Source organism: Enhydra lutris, unplaced genomic scaffold (genome assembly GCF_002288905.1).
Source record: "Enhydra lutris kenyoni isolate GAN:26980312 unplaced genomic scaffold, ASM228890v2 scaffoldscaffold7, whole genome shotgun sequence".
NCBI lineage: Eukaryota > Metazoa > Chordata > Mammalia > Carnivora > Mustelidae > Enhydra > Enhydra lutris.
In genome coordinates, this window is record NW_019154091.1 from 23,805,174 (window position 1) to 23,818,521 (window position 13,348).

The 13,348-nt window shown below is 37.2% G+C and overlaps 1 protein-coding gene across 2 annotated transcripts in view; it reads right to left on the reverse strand.

Moving 5' to 3' along the window:
• Nucleotides 1-13,348, reverse strand: part of LOC111142108 (neuron navigator 3) — a 387,056-nt gene that overhangs the window by 192,242 nt on the left and 181,466 nt on the right. The gene's annotated exons all lie outside the window — the stretch shown is intronic.

Consider the following 13,348-nt stretch of genomic DNA (forward strand, 5'->3'; position numbering starts at 1 on the left):
TCAGAATAACCAGTAAAAGTACTGACAGCACCCCTAAAATTATTTTTTCCATGAAAATTCTAGAAAATATATCCTAAAATTGGAAGTATAAGTAAAAACAAATTTCAGAAAAGTTAGTCAATGAAAACCAAATTCTCATTAAAATTTCATCTACTGTATATTTTATGTTTATGTGTGTGTGTATGCATTGGTATGTATTTGTGTGTGTGAGTAACATGTAGAGAGTAGGTCTAACCAAATGAAAAGCACGCAACAGACAGACTGTAAATATTCTGACATTCCAATCTTACTTCTTACATTGCTTCTTCCTTTTATGCACAGGCGAATGTTTTAAGAAGCATGACCTTTCCTGATGCAGCTTCAAAATCCACATATATTTGATCCAAATCACCACATTTTAAAAAATCTACCTCGTGAACTACTAAGACACAGATGGAGGCAAGGACATATAGTATTGTATGCTAGACTGTGTCCTTTGGAGACTTCTCATTTGCTGGGCATCCCATTTGTACGACCAGTTTTGGACCATGGCAAGAGGACACTAAATAGTTCTCACTTTTTAAAAACATCTATAGAGAATATTCATATGTGAAAGGAAAATGCAGTATGTTTTTTTCTGAATCAATTTTTAATTAATATGTTATTTTTATTCTAAATCCTGGTGTTGTTTGAAAGGAAATAAAACATAATCAACAAAAATACTTTGAATTGATCTGACAGATATAAAAACTCTGAGCTCATTAGGATTTTAAGAAATCGTGGAAAACTTTATGCTGTATGTATGGGTGTATGTGTATATACAGAGATTGATATAGAAAAGAAAGAGCTATGTAAGAATTCATACAAATGGTTTCTGTTGATTTCTGGCAGACTATCCTTATTTTATTCTAACTTAAAACTGAATATAAAAAGCATGGCAAAATTAAGAAAGAGAATATAGTATCCAAGCGACAGGATGTACCATAAAGGCCAGTAAAGACCTCAATGTTGCTAAAATCAACACATCTTAGTCTTCACCTTCCTTGATGTTTTGGCAGCATTTAGAACAGAACACCATTAATCTTTTCATGAAATCGCCCTACCCTGGCTTCTATTACAAAAATCTTCCCGTTTGTACCCCATTCTCTATGGATGCTACTTTTCTCCTCTTTTGTTCTCTTTTACCCGATTTTTAAATGTTTTTATGCTCACCATTGTATCCCAATGCCTTGCCCTAGTCTCACAATATGCTGCACTCAGGAAATAGTTGATAAATAAAAAATCTTACTAGTAGTGATGATAAAATGGCATTACTGGAGTATAGCAACGTGGAAGGAAGCATGGTATAAGGGTGCATGCACTGGGTTTCAGTGTAAAACTTGGCTCTCTAACTACCTACTTACTAACTCATGTGACCTTGTTAAGGTACTTACCCTACTTGAATCTCAATTTGCTCACGTATGAAAGCAAAGAAAAATATGCTCCTTGCAAAATAATTGTGAACTCAAGCGTTATTATTACTTAAGGTTTGGAAAGGCATTCTCTTGAGGCATGTAGGATTCTTGTCAACATTAAAATGTGGGGAATATATCTGGCTCTCTGTATAGCCCATTTCTTTTCTTCTCAGGCTCCCAGGTTCTCCTATAGCCCTGTCCATTGATACCCCTTGGTATTTACTGCTGAAGCCCACTATAGTTGGCTCCTCTACTTAGGCTCATTTCTTACCAGCCACTGTCCTTCCCTGACCTGATCCTTAGCCAGCTGGCTATGAATGAAGGGATAAAATCCTCTGAAGTTTTCTAAGGACTTTTGTTACTCACTGAAGAAGTTTAAACGGAGAGTATATAGTGAGATGGGAGACCCCAGGGAAAGCTGACTGGCTGCTTGCCAGGAAGGCAGGGTGCCTTGGTAAACTGGCTGTGAGCCAGGATTGGCCTCTAGTCCTGCAGACTCAGTATTCACAGACTGATCTCAGAAGCTGAGTCACATTAAGTAGTTCACTGTGATGGCTGTCTAAAGCCCAGTGCCAATTGGTTCTTATTAGAACAAGATCAGCAGCTGTTATAGGAGCCTGAATGCCTGTGGTCATGTTAGTTACAAAGATTCACAGTATCTCCCTCTGGAAAAATCTGCATGGAGCAAAAGCATATTCAGAACGTGTTTTGAGAGTACAAATTTTGCTTTGCTCTGAACAAACAGATCTTAAAAGTACTGCTCAGGAGCTGACTGTGGCTATCTTCCTCAGTATGAGAGACCCGGTACTCTCTACCATCAGCTGTCTCCACACCCCCGTCTGAGTCTCTCTCTCTACCTCTTTTCTTTCTTTCTTTTTTTTTTTTTTAAGATTTTTCTTTATTTATTTGACAGACAGAGATCACAAGTAGGCAGAGAGTCAGGCAGAGAGAGGGAAGCAGTCTTCCCACTGTGCAGAGAGCCCGATGCGGAACTCGATCCCAGGACCCTGAGATCATGACCTGAGCCGAAGGCAGAGCCTTAACCCACTGAGCCACCCAGGCACCCCTGAGTCTCTTTTATAAAAAGTATGCATGCTTCTGACAGCTCAGTCTTGTCTCAGGAACCTTTGTTTTATTTTATTATATGAATCTGTCAGTGTGTGTTTCTGGCTGATTCCCTCTTTATTATCCCTTTTTACTTTAAGTCACAAGAGGCAATCTTATTTACCTTATTTTCAAGTTCTTTGGTGTATTTTCCATGGTATTCCCTACATCAGCAATGCTATCATTGGAAAAAGGTTGATCAAGGAAAGGAACATAGAAAGGTTAAATTTTAAATAATTATAAAAAGGACTTGGAAGTCATCTCTGGTTTGTATGGACATGTAAATGGGTCCAGATCTCTGTTTTACATATGTTATGAGCCATTCATTTCTCTGGGATTTCCACTCAGTATTTGTTAGAGTGAAATCAGATTTTAACTCCAGTCTCCAGAGGGGCAATCACTGCTAACTGGTAAAGATTTAACTTTTATACAAATGATCAAAGAAGTTCAGTTAAATCTCTGAAGACTCCCACCATGTCCTCTCTTTTTGTGCATGTTTCATTCTAATAAAATAAAGGGATTTGGGGTTGCTTCATGAAACAATTTCTGAAGAGTTCAGGATCAATAGTGCTCTTCAATCAAAGGGTACATCTTGACAGATATAATAGATATTAAATTGGCATCATCCACTGTTCCCACATAAACTGATACTGCACTTTTCCTCATATTGATTGGAAAAAGAAAAAGTAAGTGTCATGATGTTCCTTTAAAATATTTAGAAGATATGTCCTGTGCAGACTAATAACTATGCATTTACAACATGGTCAATATGTTACAAATACCCATTGAAACTGTAAAATACAGCACTGCAAAAAAACACCATTTAATTCATTTAGAGTGCTAATAAGCCAGGCTCTCAGTGTTAGTATCTGTTACTAAGGGGATAGTGGTAAAAAATCTAGACTTCACTGATGATTGACATAAAAGCTCTTTCCTGTCTATGTGTACTTACTATGTGTCAAATACTAGGCCTGGTATTCCTGTTGTTATGGAATGAATGTCTGTTTCTTCCCCCAAATTCTTATGTTGAAAACTAATCTCCAATATGATAGTATTAGGGGATGGAGACTTTGGGGGCTAATTAGGTCTTGAGGGTAGAGCACTGATGTCTGGGATTAGTGCTGTTGTAGAAGAGACCTCAGGGAACTCCACTGTCCCTTCTGCCACATGAGCGCAGAGTGAGAAGATGGTCATCTATGAACCAGGAAGCAAGCTCTCACCAGACATGGAATGTGCCAGCACATTCCATGGCACAGAGGGGGCACGTTTGTGCTGGGGTGGGAGGGGCTTGCAGAATCATGATAAATAAATATTTGCTGTTTAAGCCACTCTGTCTATGATATTTTTGTGATAGCAGTTTGAACAGATCAAGACACTTATAATTAGGTGCTATAGATAAATTTAGGCTTCTAGAGATTGATAATCTGTCTGTGGAACAAGCTGGTTGACAATCATTCTGTATTTGAAACTGGCTGCCTCTAAATACTTTTTTTTTAACTGCTACCCTCCAGTTTAATACCATCCAAATGCCCCTGGACACTATTTTAGTACGTTTAAGTTCTCCTTTGCTGACACATACCTCACTAAGTTAATAACACACAATATTTGAATGTGACAATATCTATTGGTCTACCTGAAATATTATTCTCTGTTCTTTACTACCTTAAATTTTTTCTTGAGAAAAAGAAGATATTATACACACCGCTTAAAGGAATTCAACAATAAGTCCTAGATACCATCAACTGGCAAATTTCAAATTTCATAAATATGGGTGTTTGCTTATTGATTTATATCAATCAAGATATATCTTCCTGTGCATTCATCTTAACATGGATCTAGTCACAAATATGAACACAAATAGAACTGATCTGAGGTAGCAATATTAATTAATGTTCTTACAGTTCTTGATTTATAAATCCAACAAAGGCAAAGAAAAGTATCTTTCCAAAACCACCAGTGGTTTTGCTTTCTTCTTTCCTTCTCAGTGGGAAGGTGGACAGGTGACAGCCAGGGCCAAGGACAGAAATCTATCAGGGTGAAAAGCAGTTCAGGGTGGAAGGGAGATATGTGAGATTCAGGTGGGTTGAGCAAATAAGAAAACATAGTGAGGGGGTGCCTGTGTGGCTCAGTGGGTTAAGCCTCTGCCTTTGGCTCAGGTCATTATCTCAGGGTTCTGGGATTGAGCCTCGCATGCAAGGTGCTTTCCCGCTCAGCAGGGAGCCTGCTTCCCCCTATCCCTCTGCCTGACTCTCTGCCTACTTCTGATCTCTGTCAAATAAATGAATAAATAAAATCTTTAAAAAAAAAAAAGAAAAGAAAACATAGTGAGGATAATGGAAGCCAGGTTTCTCAGTTTACTAAAGGAAATACAAGTAGAGGAAGGGAAAATACATATTGTCCTCAATTTATGACAGAGTTACATTACGATAAACCCATTGCAAGTTGAAAATATGAAAATATCATAAGTTGAAAATGAATTTACTAAGAGACCGAACACCATAGCTTAGCCTAGTCTACCTTAGATGTTCTTGAACACTTACATTAACTTCCACTGGGCAAAACCATCTCACACAAAGCCCATTTTACAACAAAGTGTTGAATATCTCATGTAATTTATTGAATACTGTACTGAAAGTGACACACGGGATGGCTGTATGGGGACAGAAGGATTGTACGGGCATCAGTTTTTTTACTCTCAAGATTGCTGGCTGACAGGCTGTGGGCTCCTCCTGCTACCCGGCATCACCAGAGAGAGGACCGTACTGCATATCAGTATCCTGGGCAAAAATCAAATCCCAACGTATGGTTTCTACTGAGTGCATATTTGCTTGGACACCATTGTAAGTTGAGGGCTTTCTGTCTTTGTGTATATATATCATAGATAGCTCACAGATGCTGAGAAAAATAATGATATGAGTGTGTATGTGGGAGCACACGTATATTGGGAGCGGTGAGATCTTGGTTTCTAAATATCACTCTCTACAAAAAGAAATCAGGACTCCTTAGTAAAAGCTGCTGCCAGCACAGGGAGAGGACAAGATGAGCCTGGAACTCTTTGAGCCAAAAAGAAATGAAGCTCTCAAAGAATAATGAGAGCAGAAGCCAACTTGAAGAGGATCCCAGTAGTGAAATCTGAGAAGACTTAAGCATTAAAATAGTCATGTCAATGGATTATAATCCACTGAATACAATCAGAATCCATTAGTCCACACAATTTGAAGAGAGAAGAAGGAAGAAGGGGAAAGGGAATCTCTTTCTTAACAAAGAAAGCCAAGGCATAAATGCACAAGGAATGTGCAGGATTAGAAATCATTTGACCTCTATTAAAGTAAAATATTAATTTCCACAAGAAATCTCAATGGATGCTAAGCCTTACAGGTAAAAGTAGATCAAGGAATAGACTTTTTATAAAGAGTCTCAAAATATCTTCCCACAAAAATACTTATTAAATACAAATGGGGCAAAGTAACTCTAGAGTGAAAAACCCTGACAGACATTATCTTAATCAAGGGAGAAAATTTAACACCACCAAAATGGGAAGCAGAGATATTGTTGCTACCTGATAGGGTGCAATGGAAAGAACACAGCAGCATTTCTGTGACAAATTCTAGGAAAAAAACAAAACAAAACAAAACAAAAAACCAGAATATGCAGCTAAACATGAGGAAATCTCAGACAAGCCTAAATTAAGAAACATTCTACAAAAGCCTGTCTTCAGCATATCAGCTTTACAAAAGCCAAGGAAAGACCAAAGAACTGCTCCAGACTGAGGGATATTAGGAAAACGTGACACCCGGATTCAATAGTCATCCTGAATCCGTCAAAGGGATCTCTCTGGCACAATCAGTGAAATTGAATAAAGTCTCTGGGTGCTCTGAGTGAAGTGTATGTGGGAGTTCTTTGTACTGTTCTTGCAAATTTTCTGTAAGCTTAAAGTTTTTCCAAGAGCACATAAAATATAGAAAGAAGAGACAGCAGTGGTTCAATTGGGCAATCTGACAGTAAACCCTGGAAGCTAACTACAGAAGGTATTTGATAAAGCTTTTCTGCTGAGAGAATGCCAGCTCTTAGCACTATCCCACACAACAGGCCTTCTTCTAGTGGAGTCTCTGTATTCCATCTTCAAAATAATGCTGTGTGAGGGAGTTTCAACTGCTACCCGACGCACAGATCTATATCGAATCTAGCAAAAGACCGGCTCGCCAAGGCAAGCATTCGATAAGCTGCAGTTCGTCCTGACGACCAATTATGTCCAGTTCACATAAAACCACAATTGCAGTATAATCTGTAATAGTAGCTTCAGGGCTCACAAAAGCTTTTACTGCATGATGGTTATCTGCTCTACATTTCAATCTGGGTAAATTCACAGCTCCTCCTACTCAATTTACTGGTTCAACAAATTAGCCAAACTTAAAACCCCGTGAGTAAGCATTTTCAAAATTGATGTTTTACATTCTTTACCTTCCAGAACTTAGTATATTCAAGTGTCAATTTTCCATGTCACTTTCTAGGCAAATCTGAAATCTTGCAAAAACTGGTTACAACAAAAAATACCATGATGCTATGGTATAAGATATCTGAAAGAAGAAAACCTCTAAACTCAGACTTTAGTGACCTAATTTTACAAATCAAGTGTGTATAGACGGTCTCTTCTTATATTTAATTCATAGCTTTGAGATGCATGATGATTTTCTTCTCTGTACAACAAAGTCTTGGCTTAGCTAAGGGTTGGGCTCTCTGTGTGTGTGTGTGTGTGTGTGTGGTGTGTGCACACACGTGCTCACACAAGCGTGTGTGTATTACCCACACTCCTGATTCTGCTTCCCTTTGCCTTTAGATGTTTGCTTTATGTCCAATGCACACTGTTTTTCCTGGCATTTACCACGAGTGGTCAGAAAATAAGGAAAAGAATAAGCACCTCAAAATAACAACTTATTAATCTGGTTAATAGCTGTTTTTAAATTTATTGGGGGTTGCTAAAAAGCTTGAGGTTTAGGAAAAATGTACAGGTCTCCCTTTTCCCCTTCTTTGACTATCTACTTTACTATTTGACTCCATCTATCTTTGCAATCATGAGGAATATAGCTCTAAAATAATGAATACAAAAGCAATGTAAGAAAAATAACACAGGGAAAGAAGGGAGCTTAGGTAACACTTTTTGAATTCCAGGAGAGGAAAATAACTTTGAAGGCAGCATAAAGGGTAGACCAAGAAAGAACAACAGGAAAGAACGGAGAAAGACCAAGAACAAATGAAGCTTCCTTTCTTAATATGCTCTCCATTCTCCTTCCTTTCTTCCTGTAATTGGAACCTTTAATTCAAGTCTTAACAAAGCTATCTCTGAAAGTTTGGGTTTCTCCCTCCTCTAGCCATTAAACATGGTATAAACTAAGCTGTCCTCTTTCATTAACAATCTATTTTACAAACTGAAGACACATCAATTTTTCTGACCATGCTTCTCACACACACACACACACACACACACATAGGAGTCTAAGTACCTGATACTCAAGGATTTCTATTACAATTAGGCTCCAATCAACCTTCCTTTTCCAGGAAATCCATTCAACTCACTGACTACCCTATGCATCTGGTGTTTATCCTGTTTTTATGGTTCCTTCAGTTTTGCAATTCCTTCCCTGTATTCCTCATTTTTGCATGCCTAAATCTATCTTTCAGAACCCAGCTCAAGTGCCACTATCTCTGATTCCAACAGCTAGCAGTAATTTTCCATGTTTTGAAGTCTCAATGTATCCAATCTGGTTCACTGCTAGAGAGCTTTACACTTCCTGCTTCATTCTGTAGTGATCTTTAAGACAGTCTTTTGCCTACTGTATTATGGACGATGAAAGGAAAATGACATATGGACGTGTGTGTTTCACTCTATCCTTGATGCCTTATGTGTAGTAGATACTTAGTAAGTAGTCATTAAAGGAAGGGAAGAAAAATAAGTGAATGAATGTTCTGAAGAGAAGATATTTTATTCTTTAAATATTTCAAAGCTGTTTATATTTCAATTAAGCATCTCATTTATAGGAAGAGGTTTCAGAATTTTCCCTGTTCCACTGCACATTTTTGTTAGCTGTTCTATTCTATTCAACCCGTGTTGATGGCGCCACATTCAACAATTTTATTTGGTGTCTCCTGTGGGTTGGGTCTATCCTGGGCCTTATGCTACTAAATAAAAAAGACAACACTTGCTCTCAGTGAGCTTACATTATAGCTGGAAATGGCTGAAATCACACTTAATAATAAGTTATCAAAATAATAACAGATAATGAGAAACTCCATGAATAAAGTATGAGAGGAAGGGCACCTGGGTGACTCAGTGGGTTAAAGCCTCTGCCTTCAGCTCGGGTCATGGTCCCAGGGTCCTGGGATTGAGCCCTACATCCGGCTCTCTGCTCAGCAGGGAGCCTGCTTCCCTGCACTCTCTCTGCCTCTCTGCCTACTTGTGATCTCTGTCAAATAAATAAATAAATAAAATCTTTAAAAAAAATAAAAAAAATTATGAGAGGATGATGTCATATGATTTGGTGAGAGGCATACTGAATGTTTCTTTGAACCAGATGACTGGAGAGAGCTTCTGGGAAGAGGTAGCCTGTAAGCAGAGAGCTGTTAAGAAGAAGTACCCTTCTTTGCTCTGGAAGAGAGTCATTATAGGTAGAGAGATTGTCCATGACTATGGCCCCTAAACAGGATAGGTTAGTTTCTTGAGACACAGGACGAAGGGAGGGGCTCAGTGCACTACAAGGAGAATGGTATGAGTGTGGCTTGTGGGCTAGACAGGGGCCAGGTTAGGTGGGCAAGGTGTTTGGGTTTCATTTTTTTTTTTTAAGTATAAGGGATATTCAATAGATTGTCTCATGAATTGGAATGATATATATGATTTATACTTTCAGAAGGTGAGAGTCCCTGCTGTGTGAAGGATGTCACTGAATGGAGCAAAAGTGGAAGCTGGAAGACTCGCCGGAAACTAGGTAAGAACTGGTGATGACAGCCTGGACCAGGACGGGGAGGGGGAAATGGAGAGAAATACCTAGTTGAGGGTAAGTTTGGGGGAAAGAGCCAATAGGTGTAGCTGAAAAAGAGATGTACAGGGACAGAGTGACTGAACTGCAGAACAAAATATGGATTCTTTCTAAATTTTCTTCCTTAGTATCCCACACAAAAACCATGCATCCCAACCTCTAGTCTCTGTAGTAGCTCAGTTACTAGCATTTGCCCAGTACTTTTTAATTTGCCTACTACTTGTTCCATAAGGCTTGGATTGTAAAATTATAGAATGTCAAATTGATGATGCCACAACATTGACAAATTCTAACTCATGCTGTAAATCTTGTCTCTTGTCTTATCTCCTCTGGATACATCCACTGACTCCATCCTCATGCAAGACTTAGGAAAACCATTCTACACAATTTTTTGCATATACTTCCATAAGAGCAATGAGTTTTTATTTTTATTATATTCTATCATTATCTCCCATAGACTGAGCTTCCTGAAGGCAGAGGCTAAAAACAAAACAAAACAAACAAAAAAAAAAACCCTTCATAACTCTTATTCCATAGTATTGGCAGAATGAGTGATGAGAACAAAAATGAAAAAGTATTTGGTGCTTTTCCTTTACCTAAACTATGGCAACTTGTCATTCTATCATTTCTTAAATTATCTCTGGTAGTCACCTTAATACTTACAAAGGTAGCTTATTCCATTCCAATAGGTTTAAACATTGGGAACTTTTGACATTAAATTAAAATATTCTTTCTTAAAATTTTCACCTTTGACTTCAGTTATCCCCACTCATTAAATGGATAAAGATATACTAAGTTCAAAATGACTTTTTTCACATTGTAGTGACAAATGAGTTACAAAACCTTAATATAGAACATCCTTGCATTATATAGGAAGTAGGACTAATATGATATCCATCAACTTCCAGAACTCAACATTATATTTATAGAACTCTTGACATTCAATTTATAAGAAAAAGTATTATGAAGCATATATTAGAGTCCCAGAAGAAATAATTAATAACCTAGCCTGACCTCACTGGGCTGAGAAAAAGGGAAAAATACTACCATCAGCCATCTATATTCCCATTTTATAGAAGTTATTTAATTATCTTTAAATGTCAAAAATACGTATATTTAAGCACATACATACAAATATATGTATTCTAAATTTATATTACTTCCAACCAATTAAGCATTTCCCATCATAAATGAATTCTTATTAGAAATTTTACAATCTATTATTCACATCTTGGCAGCCAGAATTTTTCTAGTAACAATACTTCATATTTATATACATAGAGAAAGAACTGATGAGCAAAGAAGGGCATACTAGAAGTCTAGGTATAGTTGGGTTCAAAGGCAAACCCCTACTAGTCCTGTGACTTTAAGAGATGAGTCCTGTTCTGATTTGAAATCTCTGATTCTTCACCTCTGTAGAATGGAGATAAAATTCTTTTCTCATGAGGTTATGATAAAGTTTAAATGAGAGAATGAACATAAATCTTATAACATACAGACTTGCACTACCTACTCAACCACATTATAAAGTAGTTAATTATTACTATTATCTTATCAAATAATTAGCAACTCCTAGAAAGTCTGTCAGACATTTTGAAGGAAGAATTCTTAAATGGGCTTGGAGCAGGCAGAGTCCAAAGTACATGAGGGGGATCATATAATCCAAACTACGTGACTCTGTGATGTAAATAGCTTTCGCTGACAGTTAAAAAGCTTAACTGTTAACTACTCTACCTTGAGGAGATTTATATTATCATTTATAAAATTATTTTTAATTTACAGAAGACTCCCAGCAATTATTGCCTCCTATATAGACTATGATATGAAATTTTCTTATTAGATGGTTTTATTTCCAACTACCTTATATTATTCATAATGACACAACTAATTGCTGATATTTATAAGTCATTCACTCTGAACCTGGCTCTGTGCTAAAGTCTTTACATGGGGTTGCCTTACTTAATCTTTAAAACACCTAAATACAGTGGATATTCTTAACCACCACCCTTTATAGGGTTATAAACTGAAATTTGGGGAAGACTGTTCACCATGTGGCAGGTACTGTTCCAAGCCCTGTATAAATATTAATTCAATCTTCAAAATAGCTTTATGAGACAATGTCTATTATCATCCCCATTTTACGGATAGGAATCGAGGCTCAGAATCTTTAAATATTTTGCCCAAAGTCACATGGCTAATAAATGACCTTATCAAGATTCCAACACAGGCAAACTGGCTCTTGGGGTCATCTTCTCAACAATGCAAGATGTTGTTTCTGAACAATGACAGAACCAACAGACTTCACAGCTTATATTCTTAGCTACTTGGCTGTATTACCTCGGTTTTATAATCTTCGTTTTAAAAAAGGACAAATTCAGAGGTTGGACAATCTGGCAAGGACACACAGCTGATCCATGGTTGAAACTGTAAGCTGTACTCCTTCCTCTTTTTATTTTATTTTTTGTTTTTTATTATTTTTTTCTAAAGATTTTATTTATTTATTTGACAGAGACAGAGAAAGAGAGAGACAGTGAGAGAGGAAACACAAGCAGGGGGAGTGGGAGGGGGAGAAGCAGGCTTCTCACTGAGCAGGGAGCTGGATGCTGGGCTCAATCCCAGGACCCTGGGTCATGACTGGAGGCAAAGAAAAATGCTTGATCACTGAGCCCCCCAGGTGCCCCTCCGCTGGATACTTTATGACAAAGAAACAAACAATCCTATTGCTACTTCCAGGAAGATGCTTGCCAACCTGGCAGGTACAGTCTTTCTGCTTAGATTTGCACTTTCCTGTGAAACTCATTTGTGGTGATTTGAAGTGACTGATGCTTCTACAGAATATATTAGAGATGCATGAGTGGGCTGAGTATGGCGTATTTAAAACTTTGTGATTTTTTTTCTTACATATTTGGAATGTGAATTATGATTTGACATCTTAAATTCTCATTTGTCAGATAGGGACTCCGGAGTTACAAAGAGCTGACTCCCATCTGATCCAAAGACAAAGGTTTTAAATGAATTGCTGCTACTAAAGGCAGAAAAGCAGACCTAAAAAAGAGCTGAAATGCAATAATTAGAAACTTGCTTTGCTGAGTACATAAAGCACCAGAAAAGCACCTACATTTTTCATCGAAGGAAAACAAATCCTTATAATTACTTTCTTTACTTAAAAAACCCATACATTTAACAAATTTAATATGCTTTTAAGCTATATAATATTGATGCCTATTTAATTATAGCAGGTCCTACTTCCTATTCAGAAAATTTCTTTCCTGTTATCGAACTTCCAACCTGCCAAAAGGTCAGATATTATTCCTCCCTACGCATTTCCTCACAAAAAAGGTAGTGAATAAAAATGGAGACAAAGCAGCAACTGACATGTTTCTAATCAATGAAAACAAACCACACAATAGACAAAATGTGCTATTTGTATAGTAGAATGAATATTTTAAAATGTAGCATATGTTGACATATCTTAAACCTTATAAAATAAAGAATTATAATGCAAAAACTAATAAATTAAGCACAATTATAAGAATCATGTGGATGATTATTTTGGGCTGGGAACTTATGATTAGCTATAGGAAAGTAACATAAATTTTATGTTGGGAGAGCAATGCCTTATAAACAACATTTAACAAACACAGTGTACCAGAATATATAATAAACATATGCATGACCCTGTTATTTTTCTCAGCTTTTTAGGTAGGTACTGTTACTCCTATTTGACAACTGTAGAAAATGAGATTAAAAGATGTTAAGTAACTTGTTCAAAGTCACACA